Raw genomic sequence first — 18145 nt, forward strand, 5'->3', positions numbered from 1 at the left:
CACAATAGAGCCCTGAATGGGGTTTCCCAGATGCTACAAATAGTAATACAAATTGTTATAGTAATGAATATATGGTTCATGGTGTACGACTACCAAACTCAGTTCATACAGCCTGCTGAAGCATCACTTGATAATTCTATTTGCTGTTACCACTAACTATGGCATACTGGCTGTGTCTTGACAGTTTGGGGCCTCAATACAGCAAACCATTTAAGCCTTTGTTCATGTTTAAATAGGTGCTGGTTTTTAAATTTGCATTTGAATCTGTGGTTGGTAGTGAAAATATATGCTTGAAGTTGAGCATGTGCTTAAAAACTCTTCTGATTCAGCATCCTTATTGTGCTGAGTTCATTATCCCACCCCCACTCCATGACTGTACTGGGAGTTGATGGGACAGTGTACCAGGATGTATGTTTCTTTCCTAGGCTGAAGGTTATAGGAGCAAGAGCGGGAAGATGCTTCCTCCCAAGAGCTGAGCAGCTGTTGGGTGTAGGTTATAGTAAGGGTTCCCACCTCTTGCAGGGGCTGGAAGTGGGTGGAAGACAAGAGCTGGAAGCTGACACCTTCCTTCTTCCAGAGGCTGCGGTCCCCTTCCTGGTGTCACTCTGTGCTGGGCACCCTGGTACTAAGAGCTGAAAGCTGACAGGTGCAGTTTCCTGTGATTAATTTAGTTCAGTTCTACTGTTACCCTCACTGGGAATTTCAGCACCATTGTTTATATGCATTAATTGATATATATATAATTACTATTCAGCTCCTGACTGTGCATCCCCTGTCCTTACCCTTGTGAGTTCCAGTGACTTAAATAGTCTCATAATTTTTTTTTTTTTTTCAAAGAAAGTTTTCCACAAAGAGTCCCTTATTGCTTGTTACCTGGTTTGTTATGGATATTCCTTCTAGTCCCATTTTTTTCAGTTCCCACCAGACTGCATTTCCTGGGTTTTAGTTATCTATGGGCAGTTTAGGCATGTGATTATCTGCCTGACTCTAGGTAGTTCTCTGTTGGGTACCACACTGTTTCTACCAAGCCTCTGTAACAAAAATGTTTTAAATTGTTAAGGTGTCGTATTACCTCTCTTGAGCATATTTGTTGTTTTAAAAGGAATTTGAGTCAGTGTTGAGTTGCTTCTGTGTTTGTAATTAATTTAAAATATTTAGTATAGCAGCTAGATTTTTCTCTGTTAACTGTGCTTTACTGAAATTTCGTGATCTACAGCACACCCTAGTGATATCTGGAAATCAGGAAGTTAGACCCAGTCAATGTTACTGCCTTTGTGGTGATGCAAAACTTAGGACTCCACTAAGCAAAATCCAGGAAACTAAAAGCCTTCATATCCAAGATGGAAGCGGTTGAATCACTTGGTTTATAAAACAAAAAACAGCCTTAAATATTGAGACTAAAGGATATTCTTCTGCAAAAAGAACATCTGTAAAATGAGTTCATCTGGTTCGCAATCTGTAATGTTGGACATATTTTGAAACAGACCATGGGCAAAAGCAGCCCAGGATTGTGTGAGAACAGAGGAGAATATTTGTTGGGTTCCCTTCTAGACTGGAGAGAGCATGGAGAGAGCAACCAGATGTAAATAAAGCATTGTGGAGGAAACCTGCAGGCAGTCTTCACAGGTCAGAAGCCCAACCAATCATTAACTCTCTTGTGGCCATAACATTAAAATTTATGCTAGATATTGAATTCCCCCTTTGGTGGATGGTTAGGTCACTTGGTTTTTCAGGTGATGATACCTATATTTAGTTTTCAGTGGCCAACAGGCCCCATATGATCCCACAAAGGGATGTGCATCTACCTAACTTTTTATGCTACCTTGCACTCACCTTTTTCTGGATTAGGATCTGTATTTCAATCATTTGGTTTCGTTTTAATTCTCTGAATGCACAGAATGGCAAGGGTGCTGTTGACCCCCTGACAGGGTGAGAGGAGAAAGCAGATCTGAGGAGGACTCTGAGAAGTAAATTTAATTATATAGTCAAGAGGGAGGCAAATATTTATCAGAGGTGAAATTAAATCGGTGATGTGTGGATAACACTGAATGGAAGTGAAAAAAATATGAGCATCAGAGAAGAGTGTAGGCCTTGTAAGTTACAGTGGCTACATCTCATGAATTCTCAAAGAGAAATGAGAATTAATTCATCAGAGAGATGCAAGTTAACAGTGTCCTAACCTCCCAGCATGTGAAAGCTATACCGAGTATCCGCTGCAGATGTGCTCAAATGGCTTGTGCGGGTTCAGTATGCCTGTAGAGTTGTTGTCATTGTTTGCTGTGTGTGCTTAAGCCCCAGACAACTAAGCTATCCCAGAAAAAGCACGTTTGGCCAGTGAACATTGTAAGCCAGCAGACAAGCAGTGCTGAAGCTGTTCTTATGTTCACAAAGGGCCGTGAAGCCCTGACAAGTGCAAGGCAGCATATACCAGTACCCTCGACCAGCTTGCAGCTCCAGCTTGGCTCAACTGAAAGATCCAATCCTGTTACATCTACAGAGCATTGTCTACATAAGGCAAAGCTCAAGGTGGGGTTCTGCTTTCCAACTCGCTTATGCGTGAGAAATCTAGTATTTTGGGGAGAGAGGAGTTTTTCTTCAGTCCTCTGCGTTTCACGCATGTCAGGTAATCCAAACAATAATGGAAATAAGCATTTTGTTTTATGTAAATAAAAACAAAAAGTTTGCAATAATTTATGGTGTTTATTTAAATGACATGCAAATTACTTTGTGAAACTTAGGGGGGGAAGGCAGCACAACTGAAACAGCACAATTGTTTCCAAGAACGTTCATTTCAAATCCACATACAATATTTCATTCATGCTTAATTATTTTCCCAATGCTAGTCTAAGCATTACTAGTTCCCTTTGTCTTTTTGCTTTTGCATGCAGTGTGATTAGCAAAACTGCTTGTGCTCTACCAACTCCTGCACATATGGGGTTTAGCCTCATTGTTCAAGGGGTGGAGCAACAAGCAATATGAACACTCATGCTGCCAAATTCGGCACAAGTGAGCCCTCCAAAGTATACAGATATCACTCGTTTCAGTTAAATCCCTGTCCATATTTTGCATTGCTACCGTAATGGCAACTACATTGTCTGAGTGTATTATTTGAAGCAGCTTTTCTCCCATTGTTTATGCACTGTAATCCTTGAGGTTTCTCTAGTCATCGTGAGCAGCTTACTTGAAAGAAATCACTTAGCTCTCAGAGATCCCTCTCTCTGAACCTGCTGGCAAAGGAAGAGGCCATGACTAAAGCATGAGACCTGTGATCTTTCTGAAGAAAATCTCTTCATCTTTTCAGTAGAGTTTATAATTTGTTGCTTTCATGTGGCTCTGTTCTCAGGGTTTGGGCTCAGTGTTATCTTTCATCCCGCACAGATTTTTCTACGAGGCATGATGGGAATGTAGGCTGAAAAAAAGAGTAATAATGCTGGCTGTGGGTGTGTACCCTAACAACGTTCTACACATTTCAAATACTGGCAAAGGGAGACATCTACTGTTTGACAGAAATTAAGGACAGTTGTTTATTCTAATTGCAGCAAAATCTTAGTCTTCTATTCTTCTGTGGCATAGAGATTGGCACATCCTGCTGTGAGTCTTTTCAACAGACTTTTGAGAACTTAATGCTTGTCTGCTTAGGGCAGAGTGAAAGATCCCCTGGAACTTACGATGGAGAAGGGGCTGCCCAGTTCTTTCCCTGTCTACTCATCTGCTTGGTCAGTGCCCTTTACTCCAGTGGCACCTGCCTCTCATGATTATGTATATGCATGTTGTTGTGGGTAAAGCCATTTGGCATTAGCTGTTCTTTATAAATTATAGCCATTACTGGTTTTGAATGCACATCATTTTACTCCTGAGACAGTCGTTTATGACATTTTTGAGGCAATGGCTCCCACACTGAGGTCTGCAGAAAGCCAACAAGGGGCCTCTTTGTAGTTTGCAAAGAGTTTCCAGTTGTTTTTGTTTCCAAAGTCTAGACGACGTTATAGGACAACCATAAATATGGTATATACACTGCCCTGCTCTTCATTTAGCTTACTGCTAGCTCTTTAGACAATGCTGTTGTAGCCACATAGGCATTATGTGATTCCAAATGGTGACACCCTTGTGATTGCAAGTGAAACAAGAGAGGCGGCCCAGGAGACAGCATTAAAATACAACATGCTAAACTATGTAACTCTGAAAATGACATTGTAACACACTTAAATATTTGCAGTGACTTCTGGAAGTTTTGAATCTGGTCTATCATTGTAGATAGTGATCCAAATTCACCTCTCCATCTTCTTGCCTCCAGTCTATCACATGAGAAAAGAAAATCAGGCAATGCAGTCTGTACAAGGTGGCCTTTTCCCTTCCACCCTACTACCTACATGACTGCAAGCTCCCCACTTGCTTGCCGCATTATCAGAACTCAGACCCAAGAAGGCTGGAGAGAATTGTTCTGTTCTGTGTTCCCAGAAGAACAGGAAATTTAGTTTAACAGCTTTGTAAAACTTGGACTCTCACTCAGCACCTCTGAAATCAGTGTAAGGTTGGAAGTGAAGTCAGCCAAGGACCCTTGACTCCGATGGGACTTAAGTCAGCTTCTTTGTGCTTACTCTTTGTGTCTCCAAAGTACTGTATGTTTGGGGCCAGAATTATATGTAGCTGAACATTTACTATTCTCAGACTCCACAAGCACCAGGTCATGGTACAGATTTCTCACACCTCCTAAGAGTATCAAGCATGGAAATCTATCACTGATGTTATTCCAGACACCTTCAAATGTCATCCTTCCATCCTCGATACAGAATGCTTTGTTCCCTAATTGAATTTATAATATGCATTTTAGATCTGATTTTGAAATGTGTCTACTTTAAATATGCCCTTTAATTAGAGGTTTGGAGAAATCTCAGATGCACTTTTCTTAGATACATTCTGCAAAACAGTGATGAGTAGAGGAAGAAGTGGTAGGAGATTGTCTCTTTTTTAGCTCCTCTCTGGAAACCTTGCAGGTATTTTGCATAGCTGTTTTTTAACCAGGATTTGACTTCCACTTCAGTGTTCATACATGCTGAAACATATAAACATGTAAACTAATTTCAGGACACTGCCTTTTACGTTCATATTTGCTGTAGCTTTTTTTGAAAAGGTCCCAAAATGGCTACTCAGTTCCAGTAAAAACAATTACTAAATTAGGCTGCTGAAGAAGTAAAAAAAAAAACCCAGCATAAATGACTGCTGTAGTAAGAGTCTGAAAGAGCAGAAGAGAGGTATACCATCTGCAGTTAAGGATGTGCCTTAAATATCTTTAACAGCTTGTTTGCCTGGTGCTAGCTAGCAATGTGCACTTTCTTCCAAAGCACCAGCCTACATTTTTGGATCATCTTTCAAGAGTGAGCTGATAGAAGGCAATTAATAGTGTTTTGTGACCTTCTGCACCAGTAGTCCATCTGTCTTTTTGGCATACAAACTGATTTTGCCCAGCTTGGCATTTTATCACCTGAGAGTGTGCAGGGAGAGCAAAGAAGCACCTTTTGCAGCAGCAGCGGAATGATTTAATTCAGTCACACTGGTCTTCAAGTTCACCATTTCCTACCAGCTGATGAGGCAAACCTCCTCTTTGCTTAATGTCACATAAGGTATGCTGAAGAGACCGATGCTCTATATCTTCACTTCATATGCAAACCCCTGTTAGAGCCTTTACCTGTATTCAATTAGAAGTCAGACCCTGATGAATATCTAATGTAGGAAATGGGGAGAAGATTTGCCCTCAAGCAGATGCTTTGCTTGTAGTGGATCTCTGTAACCTGCTGTTGTGTCTTTCAGTAGAGGTTCAGTCATTTTTACTGTATTACTTACACTTTCATGCACAGAGGTAGAGAGTGTTAATAGGTGAAAATTGGAGTTAGGTTCCTGGTTTTAGAAATGCTACCTTTTGTCATTGCACAGAGTTCTGGAGAAAGCGCTGTTCCTTTTGAACAGCCGCTCCGCAGTTGCAAAATTTCCCTCACTGAGTGGCTCTGTTTGAGGACTTAAATCCTACAGCATTAACTCTCATATTCATTGTCTCTTTCAATATAGCCTGTGCCTTGTTTGATCTTGTGAAGCTCACCATTTTCTTGGTAATCCAGACCTCAGAAGTTACAGAACCATGTTGTTGTCGAGAAGGGAAGGTTCAAATTATAAACATAATACGAAGCAGAATTGGCAGACTCTTTCAGAACAGATGCAGTTGTTCCTGTGACCCGATAAGGGGATGCATACCAGGGTGTTATAGCGTCCAGGGAGAGATGCAGGTTGTCTAAAGCCCTAGACATTAGACAGGGATAAGCACTGCAGCACAGGCATTCCCAGGCTTCTGGGGGAATCTCTTACCCCACTAAACTTGGATATGATTTAGAAACCTGCTTTTTTACATCTTCCATCCCCTTTCTTCTCTGTGGACCAATCCCATCACACGTTGTGAGGATCATATGACATTTCTTCCTTTTTCGCCTTTTGTCTTTGCTTTGATGTAACATTGTAAATTAAACCATCCTCATCCATATCCAAGTTAACACATTGACATGAAAGGAAAATCTCAAGAGTATGCTTAGGTGCTTTGCAAACTTAGGCAAATGGATCTATATTACTTGTACATGCATCAAGTTTTTAATGTTTTATTTTGGCCATTGTCATAGTAAGAAATTTAAAGATTTTAAGAAAGGAAAAAAAAAGCACAACTAGGTGAAACAATGAAACTAAGTCTGCCACAGTTGCCTAATCTTCATGTTTTCTCCAGAAACCTCTGGCACAGAAAAAAATGTAGAGAAACGGCCTTTTTTTGTCCAACAAGATTAAGTGCATTGTCTTAAAAAAAATTGGTGTGTGGTTTCCTGTGAAGGTAATAGGTATTTCAGATAATTGCATCAGATATTTCTAGGCAGTGCCTCCAGATTGAGCCCACTTCTGATGGGCATTTTTTCAAGACCCTGCAACGAGCAGGCCAAAAGCCAGAATGAGTCATTCTGTGGTAGCAATAGTCCATTTCCAGCTGAAATTGTTCTTGATGCCCCTTGGCCTATCTCCTAGTGTATCAAAAGCTGTGAAAATATGCAGTGAACCCAGCACGCTGAGGACATGCTGAACTGGTTATTTTGGGTTCTGCTGTATGTTAGGGAAGGACTTGGCAGAAATCTGCCAAGTGGCTCATCAATCCAGAATGCCAACACATCATTGCTGTGGTTGATTTCTGATGCTTGCTTTTGACAGATGACTTGAGGATTTGGGGGTGTGAAAGGGAATTTTTTTTCCCTCTTGATTTTTAAAAGTATAGATTTCCTAGTAACCTGCAGAGGGAAAAGATGTAAAACATCCTGATAAAGGAAATTAAATAGTGAATCAATACTGATAAAGGGGACAAGGAGAACTACAATATAGGAATAGCAATGACGTCTAGTACTTGTAAGAGCCCAGTGTACTGCAGTGAATTCAGTGGGATTATTGGGAGGATTCAGTTTGCATCAGGACCACCTTGAACTGCTTTTGCTCCACTCCATTTATCTCAGGTATGAATTATTTATTAAGAGAGTGTCATGGTTTTAGCTGGGATAGAGTTAATTTTCTTCACTGTAGCTGGTATAGTGCTGTGTTTTGGACTTAGTATGATAATAATGTTGATAACACACTGATGGTTTAGGTGTTGCTAGGTAGTGCTTGTACTAGTCAAGGACTTCTCCAGCCTCCCATGATCTGCTGGGTGCACAAGAAGCCTTGAGGGGAGAGGGCGCAGCCAAGACCAATGATGCAAACCGACCAAAGGGTTATTCCCTTTGAGTGCACATGACCCATGTGGCAGAAGTTTGTACGGAGCGCACCATTGTCACATGTAAACTCATTGGCAGTAATGTCCTGGAAAGATGACGAGACACCAGTGGCGGGGGATGTGATTGATAAACTCTGGGATTACAAAGCAAATATTTCCTCCTCCTTCATCTCAGCTGTGGAGAAACTATCCCGAAAGGTTCAGCAGCTTGAAGACGATATGTCCTACTCCCCACCTGTACAGACCAGTATCTCAGCTGCTAGGAGTAGAGCATCTCTTTGCTCATGAGAGAGGATACACACCACAGGCCACTCTATGGTTTTACCTGTGTGACCATGGAGAGGACACGAAGAAGTGGGATGGAAAACCTACCTTGACCCTAGAGGCACAGGTACATGAGTTGCAAGGAAAAACAATGACTCAGGGGAGTCCTTCCAGGAAAGCTGCTGCTCCAGTTCCAGTAAGCAATTCCCCAGATAGAGGAGTAGAAGCGCTGATTTTATTTCTGATCTAAACAGAGACACTTTTGATTCACATTTACAAGAAGTGAGTAGCGAATACTATAATCAAGAACAGAGGGGCCCTTCCTCCAGCCAGGTGGAAGACAGGGAGAACTGAGTTTACTGGACTGTGTGGATTAGATGGCCTGGCACATCCAACCCACAGGAGTATAATAAGGCTTTAGTGGACACCGGTGCACAGGGCACCCTAATGCCATCAAACTATATAGGGGCAGAACCCATCAGTATTGCTGGAGTGACAGGGGGATCCCAAGAGCTAACTGTATTGGAGGCCGAAGTGAGCCTAACTGGGAATGAGTGGCAAAAGCACCCCATTGTGACTGGCCCAGAGGCTCCGTGCATCCTTGGCATAGACTACCTCAGGAGAGGGTATTTCAAGGACCCAAAAGGGTACAGGTGGGCTTTTGGTATAGCTGCCTTGGAGATGGAGGAAATTAAACAGCTGTCTACCTTGCCCAGTCTCTCGAAGGACCCTTCTGTTGTGGGGTTGCTGAAGGTCAAAGAACAACAGGTGCCAATCGCCACCACAACAGTGCACCGGCGGCAATGTCGCACCAACCGAGACTCTCTGATCCCCATCCATAAACTCATTCACCAACTGAGGAGCCAAGGAGTCATCAGTAAGACCCACTCACCCTTTAACAGTCCCATATGGCCAGTGCGGAAGTCTAATGGAGAGTGGAGGCTAACAGTAGACTACCATGGCCTGAACGAAGTCACTCCACCATTGAGTGCTGCTGTGCCAGACATGCTAGAACTTCAATACGAACTGGAGTCAAAGGCAGCCAAGTGGTATGCCACAATTGATATCGCTAATGCATTCTTCTCAGTCCCTCTGGCAGCAGAGTGCAGGCCACAGTTTGCTTTCACTTGGAGGGGTGTCCAGTACACCTGGAATCGACTGCCCCAGGGGTGGAAACACAGTCCTACCATTTGCCATGGACTGATTCAGACTGTACTGGAACAGGGAGAAGCTCTGGAACACCTTCAATACGTTGATGATATCACCGTGTAGGGCAACACAGCGGAAGAAGTTTTTGAGAAAGGAGAGAAAATCGTCCGAATCCTTCTGAAAGCTGGTTTTGCCATAAAACAAAGTAAGGTGAAGGGACCCGCACAAGAGATCCAGTTCTTAGGAATCAAATGGCAAGATAGTCATCATCCGATCCCCATGGATGTGATCAACAAAATAGCATCCATGTCTCCACCAACTAGCAAAAGTGAAACACAAGCTTTCTTGGGCGTTGTGGGTTTTTGGAGAATGCATATTCCAAATTACAGTCTGATCGTAAGCCCTCTCTATCAAGTGACCTGGAACAAGACTGATTTCAAATGGGGCCCTGAGCAACGACAAGCCTTTGAACAGATTAAACAAGAGATAGTTCATGCAGTAGCTCTTGGGCCAGTCCGGGCAGGACAAGATGTAAAAAATGTGCTCTACACTGCAGCCGGGGAGAATGGCCCTACCTGGAGCCTCTGGCAGGAAGTGCCAGGGGAGACCCGAGGTCAACCCCTAGGGTTTTGGAGTCGGGGATACAGAGGGTCCGAAGCCCACTATACTCCAACTGAAAAAGAGATATTGGCAGCATATGAAGGGGTTCGAGCTGCTTCAGAAGTGGTGGGTACTGAGGCACAGCTGCTCCTGGCACCCCAACTGCCAGTGATGGGCTGGATGTTCAAAGGAAACATCCCCTCTACACACCATGCAACTGATGCTACATGGAGTAAATGGGTTGCACTGATTACCCAGCGGGCTCGAGTAGGAAACCCCAGTCGCCCAGGAATCTTGGAAGTGATTATGGACTGGCCAGAAGGCAAAGATTTTGGATTATCACCAGAGGAGGAGGTGACACATGCTGAAGAAGCCCCACTCTATAACAAACTGTCAGAAGATGAAAAGCAGTGTGCCCTGTTCACTGATGGGTCCTATCGCCTTGTGGGAAAGCACCGGAGATGGAAGGCTGCTGTATGGAGTCCTACACAACAAGTCGCAGAAACCGCTGAAGGAGAAGGTGAATTGAGCCAGTTTGCAGAGGTAAAGGCCATCCAGCTGGCCTTAGACATTGCTGAACGGGAAAAGTGGCCAGTGCTCTATCTCTATACTGACTCCTGGATGGTGGCAAATGCCCTGTGGGCTTGGTTACAGCAGTGGAAGCAAAGCAACTGGCAGCATAGAGGCAAACCCATCTGGGCTGCCACATTGTGGCAAGATATTGCTGCCCACGTAGAGAACCTGGTTGCGAAAGTACGTCATGTGGATGCTCATGTCCCCAAGAGTCGGGCCACTGAGAACATCAGAACAACCAGCAGGTAGATCAGGCTGCCGAGATTGAAGTGGCTGAGGTGGATCTGGACTGGCAACATAAGGGTGAACTATTTGTAGCTCGGTGGGCCCATGACGCCTCAGGCCATCAAGGGAGAGATGCAACATACAGGTGGGCTCATGACTGAGAGGTGGATTTGACCATGGATGCTGTTGCACAAGCTATCCATGAATGTGAAATGTGAGCTGCAATCAAGCAAGTAAAGCAGGCAAAGCCTCTGTGGTATGGGGGATGATGGCCGAAACATAAATATGGGCAGGCTTGGCAGATTGACTATATCACACTCCCACAAACCCACCAAGGCAAGCACCATGGGATTACAATGGTGGAAGCAACCACCGGCTGGTTGGAAACATTTGTCGTGCCCCATGCCACCACCCGGAACACTATCCTGAGACTTGAAAAACAAGTCCTGTGGCAACATGGCACCCCAGAGAGAATTGAGTCAGACAACAGGACCCATTTCCGAAACAACCTCATAGACAGCTGGGCCAAAGAGCACGGTATTGGGTGGGTGTATCACATCCCCTGTTATGCACCAGCCTCTGGAAAAATGGAATGGTGAAATGGACTGTTAAAGACTACACTGAGAGCAATGGGGGGTGGTTATTGAGGTAGTAGTGGATAGTGTGGGACCTGAGCATGGTGTAAATGGTATGGAATAAGGGGTGGATACTGTCATGGTTTTAGCTGGGATAGAGTTAATTTTCTTCACTGTAGCTGGTATAGTGCTGTGTTTTGGACTTAGTATGAAAAAATATTGATAACACACTGATGGCTTAGGTGTTGTTAGGTAGTACTTGTACTAGTCAAGGACTTCTCCAGCCTCCCATGATCTGCTGGCTGCATAGGAAGCCGGGAGGGGAGAGGGCACAGCCAAACCAGCTAATCCAAACTGGCTAAAGGGATATTCCATATGACATGACATCATGCCCAGTATATAACTGGGGGGAGTTGGCCGGGGGAAGCAGTGATCGCAGCTCAGGGGCCAGCAGCGTTGGTCAGCAGATGGTGAGTAGTTGCATCACTTGTTGTTTTTTTCTCTCCTTTCTTTCTTGTTATTTTCCTTTTCATTACATTATTATTATTATTACTACTACTACTATTACTATTACTGTTTAATTGTTAAACTGTTTTTATCTCTACACATGAGTTTTCTTACTTTGGCCCTTCAGATTCTCTCCGCCATACCACTGGGGTGGGGGGAGTGAGCGAGTGGCTGTTTGGTGTTTAGTTGCCAACTGGGGCTAAACCACAACAGAGTGAATGTTGAAATGTGCATAAATACACGCTAAAATTACAGTGACAGATCCAGCCAGAATACACAATCCTGTACTGGAGAATACAGTCAGCAGAGTGGTCCCTTCTCGCATTTAGGATGACATTTTCCAGAACGGCAGGCATGTAGCCAAACTCCTGTGATGGTGACGTGTGGGTAGCCACCAGATGGAGCCTGTCGAGTAGCAAACGTGGTCGGGAAAAAATCTGTTGCAGGTCTTGCTGCTTCAGTAAGACCGAAAATAGGACTTCTGCACTGTTGTTTAGCCCATACTCACAGAATGTTTGGTGGAACTTATGGTATGCTGATTCATGCGTATTGGTTAACGCTCACCAAGGAGAGTAACACGCATGCCATCAGAAGCTGGCTGGTAACTACGTACAGAATCAAATCTTAATCCATCTGGTAACAATAACCAGATTCCCAGATTGACTTCAACATTCAGAATTTGAGAGTGTAGTATGATTTGCAGCAGCGCATACATCCTATAACACTCTGCATTGTTACCTTGCATTTTCACTTTAGTAACTTCTAGCATAGAAAAGAATAGACCTAATAAAAACCTGATGATGTAGACCTGTGTTTGTTTTTAACCAGAGTAGGGAAGTCGTGATTCAGTTTGGGATAGACTGATAAAAACTCGCTCCTTTGATGGTTGGCAGACTTCATTGCTTTCAGTTTTGCTCCTTGGAAAGCTGCTTACAGCTGGAATTTGGGGTGTTACTTTTTAAAGTGTATATGGTATTTTGGTTCTTTGCTCGTTTTAGGAGTTACATTTACTTTTTACATCCAAATCGTAAAACTCAAGAGCACCTGTAACATTTTGAGCTGTTACACAGAGTTATTTTATGTGATTGTATAAAGCACAGGGAGGTTAACAAGTCCCCAGTGCAGCCACAGGAAAGGGACAAAAACTGTTGAGCTATATCCCTCCTTCTTTTCATCTTCTCAACAAGGAACTCAGAGAAGGTTTACCTTAAGTCAGAAATGAAATCATCATAAATGCTTAGCTGACAAAAATGTCTGTTAATAATCCATTCTTGGGAAATGGCAGCTTTTTTAACACTAGGCAGTGACTTTTTGAAGATTTTACCGTTGTTAAGAAACAGTGTGATATTTCAGGAGCTGTATGTGACACAGCTGTTCAATGCTGCTTCAGTGCACCACTTCTTTGATTACATACTAGCGTGCAGCACCTTCTCAAGCTCATGACTGAAATAAACGTGATAAAAAGTCTGCAAAAAATAATCTCAGTTTATACTCTCATCTTGGGGCCAGGGATGTCCTAACAGCATTCTGTGGTAAGCAGTCCCCATCTTCCTCCTTCCGTAATAGCTCAGCTGGGATTGCGAGGTGCTCTTGCGGCGCAGCGGACCTGAAAATACTGTGACATTCTGTCATATCCTTCACAAAGGCCGTGTCCGCGCGCAGCAGCTGCTCCCCGGGGCGCCTTGTGCTGCTCCAAAACAAGCACTAAGCTCCGGTAGCAAGGTTACGCCGCGCCCGACCTGCGGCCTGGGCCGGGCGGGCCGGCGGGGAGGGCAGCCAGCAGGGCAGCTCCCGGTGCCGCCGCGGGGCAGGCGGGAGGCGGGTGCGGCACGCCGACACGAACTGCCGAACGCCCCTTTCTCCGTGGAGCAAGCGCGACAGGCGCCGCAGGACCGGCTGTAGCGCAGGGAGCCGGCCCCCCGCTCCCGAGACGCCCCGGCCGGCTGGAGGTGAGGGTGGGCAGCGGACAACGCCGCGGGCGGCGGGCCCTGGGGCGGGGAGGGCAGGAGGCCGGGCTGGGCGGGGGTCCCTCCCCGGGCCGCGCTCCGCCCTCGCCCCGCCTCCGCTTCCCACCCGGCCTGCGGTGACGGACCCGCTTGCTTCCGGCGGAGGTGGGCTGCCGGAAGGCGGAGGGAGGGGGTTGGTGGCGGTTCTGCCCGAGGGGGCCCGGAGAGCCGCGGTGCTACGCGACCCTGGCTGGGTGGGCCCCGCTGTCCCCTTCTCGTCCCAGGGAGCTCCGCCGCACGGCCCACTGCCGGCGAGGCTCTTCTTGCGGCGGCCAGGGAGGGCCCGCAGGAGCGGCTGCGGCAGCTGGGCGCTGAAGCAGCGGGGCCGGGGGCGGCGGGGGCCGGGGCTGCGGCGGAGTCCCGGCGGCTGGGCCGGGCTTTTGTTAACCCGAAGAGCGGGTTCGTCCGTTGCCAACTCGGTTAAGAACTAAGCATCCTTTGGGTGAACTATCCTAATTATAATACTAAAACTCAAGCCAATATATCTGCTATTGATGTGTTTTCCAGGTGTCAGCTCTTCTTTCTCAACTGAAAGTCTGATCATTTTGGCTTTGATACCAGCTGGCTGGTGGAAGTAACTCTTTAAATAACCTGTAACTCTTTAAAATACTGCTTCCAAACTGGAGAAGCTGGCTTAATTTATAAATAAAAAAGACACTGAGGAGGACATGCATGCTTTGATAAATACATAAAATAAGAATGGAAGCAACTTTGTAGCTAGGAATATCTTGATTTCCTACCTGCCCACTAGCTATTCTTGAAATAGAGCCTCTGTACAGAGTGGAGGTGTTTTACACGTTTCATTTTTGCTCAAAGGTGGGTGCTTGGTGGTGAGTCCACAAAGGCAGCACCCCACAGCAAGAAACTACCAGGTATTTATACAGTCACGTGTCAATCACAGCTAATATTCACACACCCCAGCTAGTAATTGGTTAATTTCTTTCTCAACTAAAAGTTACAGCTCCCTTCAAATTTACCATGCATGCTCAGAGAGTGAGGGGCTCGTTGGGGAGGGTGAGGGTTCCTGGACTATGGGCCTGATTTCTAGTATTATAACAAGGATAGTTCCACTAAATGACAGTTACATTTCTTATCAACATGCCAAATAGTTGTTGTCTTTGACTATATGCATTATCACCCAGTTCTCAGCATCTTCTGATGTGGGATGTTCCCTTCTATCAGTCTCTCGGCTCTCCTCAAGGATATAGTTGTGAAACAAATGCTTTGCTATCTCTTAGCTCCCTTCTCTGGCCGTTTTACACTTCTTACAAAACAATATTAAAATGCTTTTTTATGCATTTCTGTTGAATTCAGATTGCCTAGCAAACAGGTGAGTTTCTTACCATCTTCTAATAGAATTGAAACTCAAACAAAAGTGAGCATCTGGTTTCTATAGCCACCCATGTGATTATATTCTTATGATAAATATTTGTAGATGTAGTGAATCCTCGTGGTCAGGAGAGAAGAGCACCAAATACAGAGATAACGAGTGGCGATCAGCATGTTTTAACCTCTACACCAATAAGTAGGAATGACCCCTGCCTTAGGAAAATAACCCTGCTCTGCATTAGTAATTTTCAGTTAAAACTGGTATGTTCAAACAAAGTTTTTCTGGCTGCTGATGCCAATCATGATTTAAATGAAGCCAGCTGCTTTGCAGGTTTTAAATCCTAGGCTGGGCTCTAAGCATAGGGTTTTCAGGAAGTGATGGTTTGGGAGCACAAATGCTACGCAAGCCAACAGCGTGCGTATGGGCCAGTGAGGAGGCGGTCCTCCTTTGCAGCTAGGAATATCTTGATTCCCTGCCCGCCCACCAGCTATTCTTGAAACAGTTAATGGACTTCTGGCCTGTTCAATCATCAAGTCAGACCTTGGTGCGCACTGTTGTTTGTGAAAAGGCGTTCTTTAGTCTGCCTCAGTTGCTGAGCACTTTGCATTTGGCTTTGCTCTAGCGCTGGTCTCATATTTATGATAAAAAGTTGCAGTGCTGATAGAGCTGTTGTGGTACAGTTGAGACAGAAGGCATTGTCCTGGGTCATCTCCTGGGCTTCTCTGCTTGCAGAAGTATTTGCTGTTCTCTTCTTGAAGTTCCAGGTTGAAGATATACACAGCTTGTGTGTCTGCTTCCTAGGAGCTGTATGGAGATTCTCAGGCCTCATTCTTGCTCATCACTGTATAGTGTCAAGCAGGAGAAAGTTAGCTCCTGGTAAGAAGACGTAGAGCTATGTCTTCATTGCTTGCAGGTTTGGAATTTGTCCTGTGAGTGATTTTTGTTGTATGTGCATGCATACAGTAGAGGTGTTTTCTGATGAGTATACTCCGTTAGCTCGACAGGAGGTTGTAAGGAGCAGTGAGGACAGCTCAGCTGTGGGCCAAGCTGTGTACTGGTTCGATTATCTCCTGTGTGGACATATGGGGGGGTGTTCTCTGAGTGGGACGGTGAATCCAGGGGATGAAATGGCTTTTGCCTGTCTCAAGTCATCATTCTGTGAAGGGGGAAGTAGGATAATGAGACAGGAATGTTACGTAGGAAAGAGCTGAAAGAAGGTTCACAGCAAGGATGAATCTGGGGGCCCTCTCTGGTTGTTTGCATTAATAGGTCTCTCAGTGGGTTGGATGCAGTGTGATCCTTTTGTTGTTTTAAGTCTTTCTGTGGCATTTTTCTTCTTCAGAAGTAATAAACTAGTTCTGAGAGGAATGTACTTCTTAGTAAAACCCGTTGGTTGCAGGCTTAAGGATGAGATACAAAGGCATGGTGTTATTGTTCTCTTTGGATAGGTAGAGCAGGATCATTGCTCACTTCACTCCCCAGTTCCTGGGGTGAAAGAAAGAGCATCATCTAATCTCGTCAGAAGTACAGGGTGTAAGATGTCAGATGAGTATTTGGGGAGACCGCAAAAAGGAATGCAGCCACTGAATTGCCATAGAAGAAAAAGGGAAGGTCTGTTACTCAGCAAAGCTTGATTTCTCAGCGACTTCCTTTCCCAAAGCTCTTGGTGGTTCTTTTGTTCTTGAAGTGCTGAATATTGTCAGTGCCATGTGAGGTCAGTAGGGACCGTGGGGGCTCAGCAACCCTGAAAGCCGGACCCCATTTTATGGATGTCATTGACATTTCTTTCTCTCCGTTAGTGGACATCCAGTTGATGTCAGCTGTAACTTTGTGGTCCACATTCTTGTGTTGTCTTCCTGCAGACATTATCAGTCTATGAGGCGTTAGAGGTTTGCAGCTGCAGAGATTTATAAGCCTCTTGTTTGATTTCCTAAGCCGGGAGCTAGATGTCTGTCTGCTAAGTTTTTGGGGTTTTGTGGTTTGGTTTTTTTGTTTGTTTTTTTGGCTTTGCTTTTTTTAAGTGCAGGGGGACATGGCTGGATGGACGGAGTTTGGGGGGTTCTGGTTTTGGTGGGAGGGAGGGTTTGTGCCTGCTTATCCTATAGCAGGTGTCATGTAGGTGCACAAAGTTGAATTAGGCAGGTGAAGTAACCAAAGATAAGATTTATTCTAACAAAAAGCGTGTTGATATTCTGATGACCTTTTGCAAACCTCAGGTTCAGGGTGCCACTGGGAATCAGTACTGCACAACTGAGTTAAGAATTCTTAAGCTTTAGAATGATGACTTAGGCTGCACCATCACTCACCCCATGAGGCTCCTGCCCAAGCAGATTAGACTTTTCTGGAGTCTCTGTGCTGCAGCTACCTAATGTACTGTTAAAATATCCTGCTTTCGTGGCCTGTAGCATATGGTTAAAAAATACATGCTCACTGAAAATTGTCTGACTGAGGACCTTGACTCTTCATCAGAACCTGAAACTGTCGAAGAAATTCATAATGGTGTGACTTTGTAAAAGGTCTCTGGGACATCATTCCACTCATCTGTGTCTTTGCACTGCATACAGGAATCTCTGGGATTACTTTATGTGTATGTGTTGTAATATGTGCTTTACATTTTAATGGCTCCTACTAGTGCTCTATATGTGCAGATCGAAAAAAAAAAACATTGTGCCGTGCATCAGCTACTGTATTCACTAAAATTCATTACAGGTCTTAAAATGTAGTGAATGTGCTAAGGGATCACAGAAATACCCATAAGAGTTGTGAGGAAATGAGTGCTCCTTGTAATCATAAAATGATAGAATCGTTAAGGATGGAAAAGACCCTTAAGATCATCGAGTCCAACCACTAACCTATCACTGCCAAGTCCACCACTAACCCATATCCTCAAGCACCACGTCTACCCTTCTTTTAAATTCCTCCAGGGATGGAGACTTCACCACCTCCCTGGGCAGCCTGTTCCAATGTTTGACAATCCTTTCGGTGAAGAAGTTTTTCCAAATATCCAACTGACACTTTTCCTGGCACAGCTTGAGGCCATTTCCTCTCATCCTTTCACTTGTTACTAGGGAGAATATACTGGTCTCCTTCTTTGAGAATTTTGTGCGTGACGCTCACGTTCGGAATGAAG

At 44.7% G+C, this 18145-nt stretch overlaps 1 protein-coding gene across 4 annotated transcripts in view; it reads left to right on the forward strand.

Moving 5' to 3' along the window:
- C8H19orf12 (chromosome 8 C19orf12 homolog) overlaps positions 1–18145 on the forward strand; it is a 36937-nt gene that overhangs the window by 12367 nt on the left and 6425 nt on the right. Inside the window, exon 1 of one of the 4 annotated variants that reach the window (XM_075101484.1) lies at positions 13456–13628. The exons of 2 other annotated variants lie outside the window; for them this stretch is intronic. The gene's annotated coding sequence lies outside the window, so the exon portion shown is untranslated. One more of the 4 variants, XM_075101481.1, reaches the window with a different exon arrangement.

Source organism: Phalacrocorax aristotelis, chromosome 8, assembly GCF_949628215.1.
Source record: "Phalacrocorax aristotelis chromosome 8, bGulAri2.1, whole genome shotgun sequence".
Classification (NCBI taxonomy): Eukaryota; Metazoa; Chordata; class Aves; order Suliformes; family Phalacrocoracidae; genus Phalacrocorax; species Phalacrocorax aristotelis.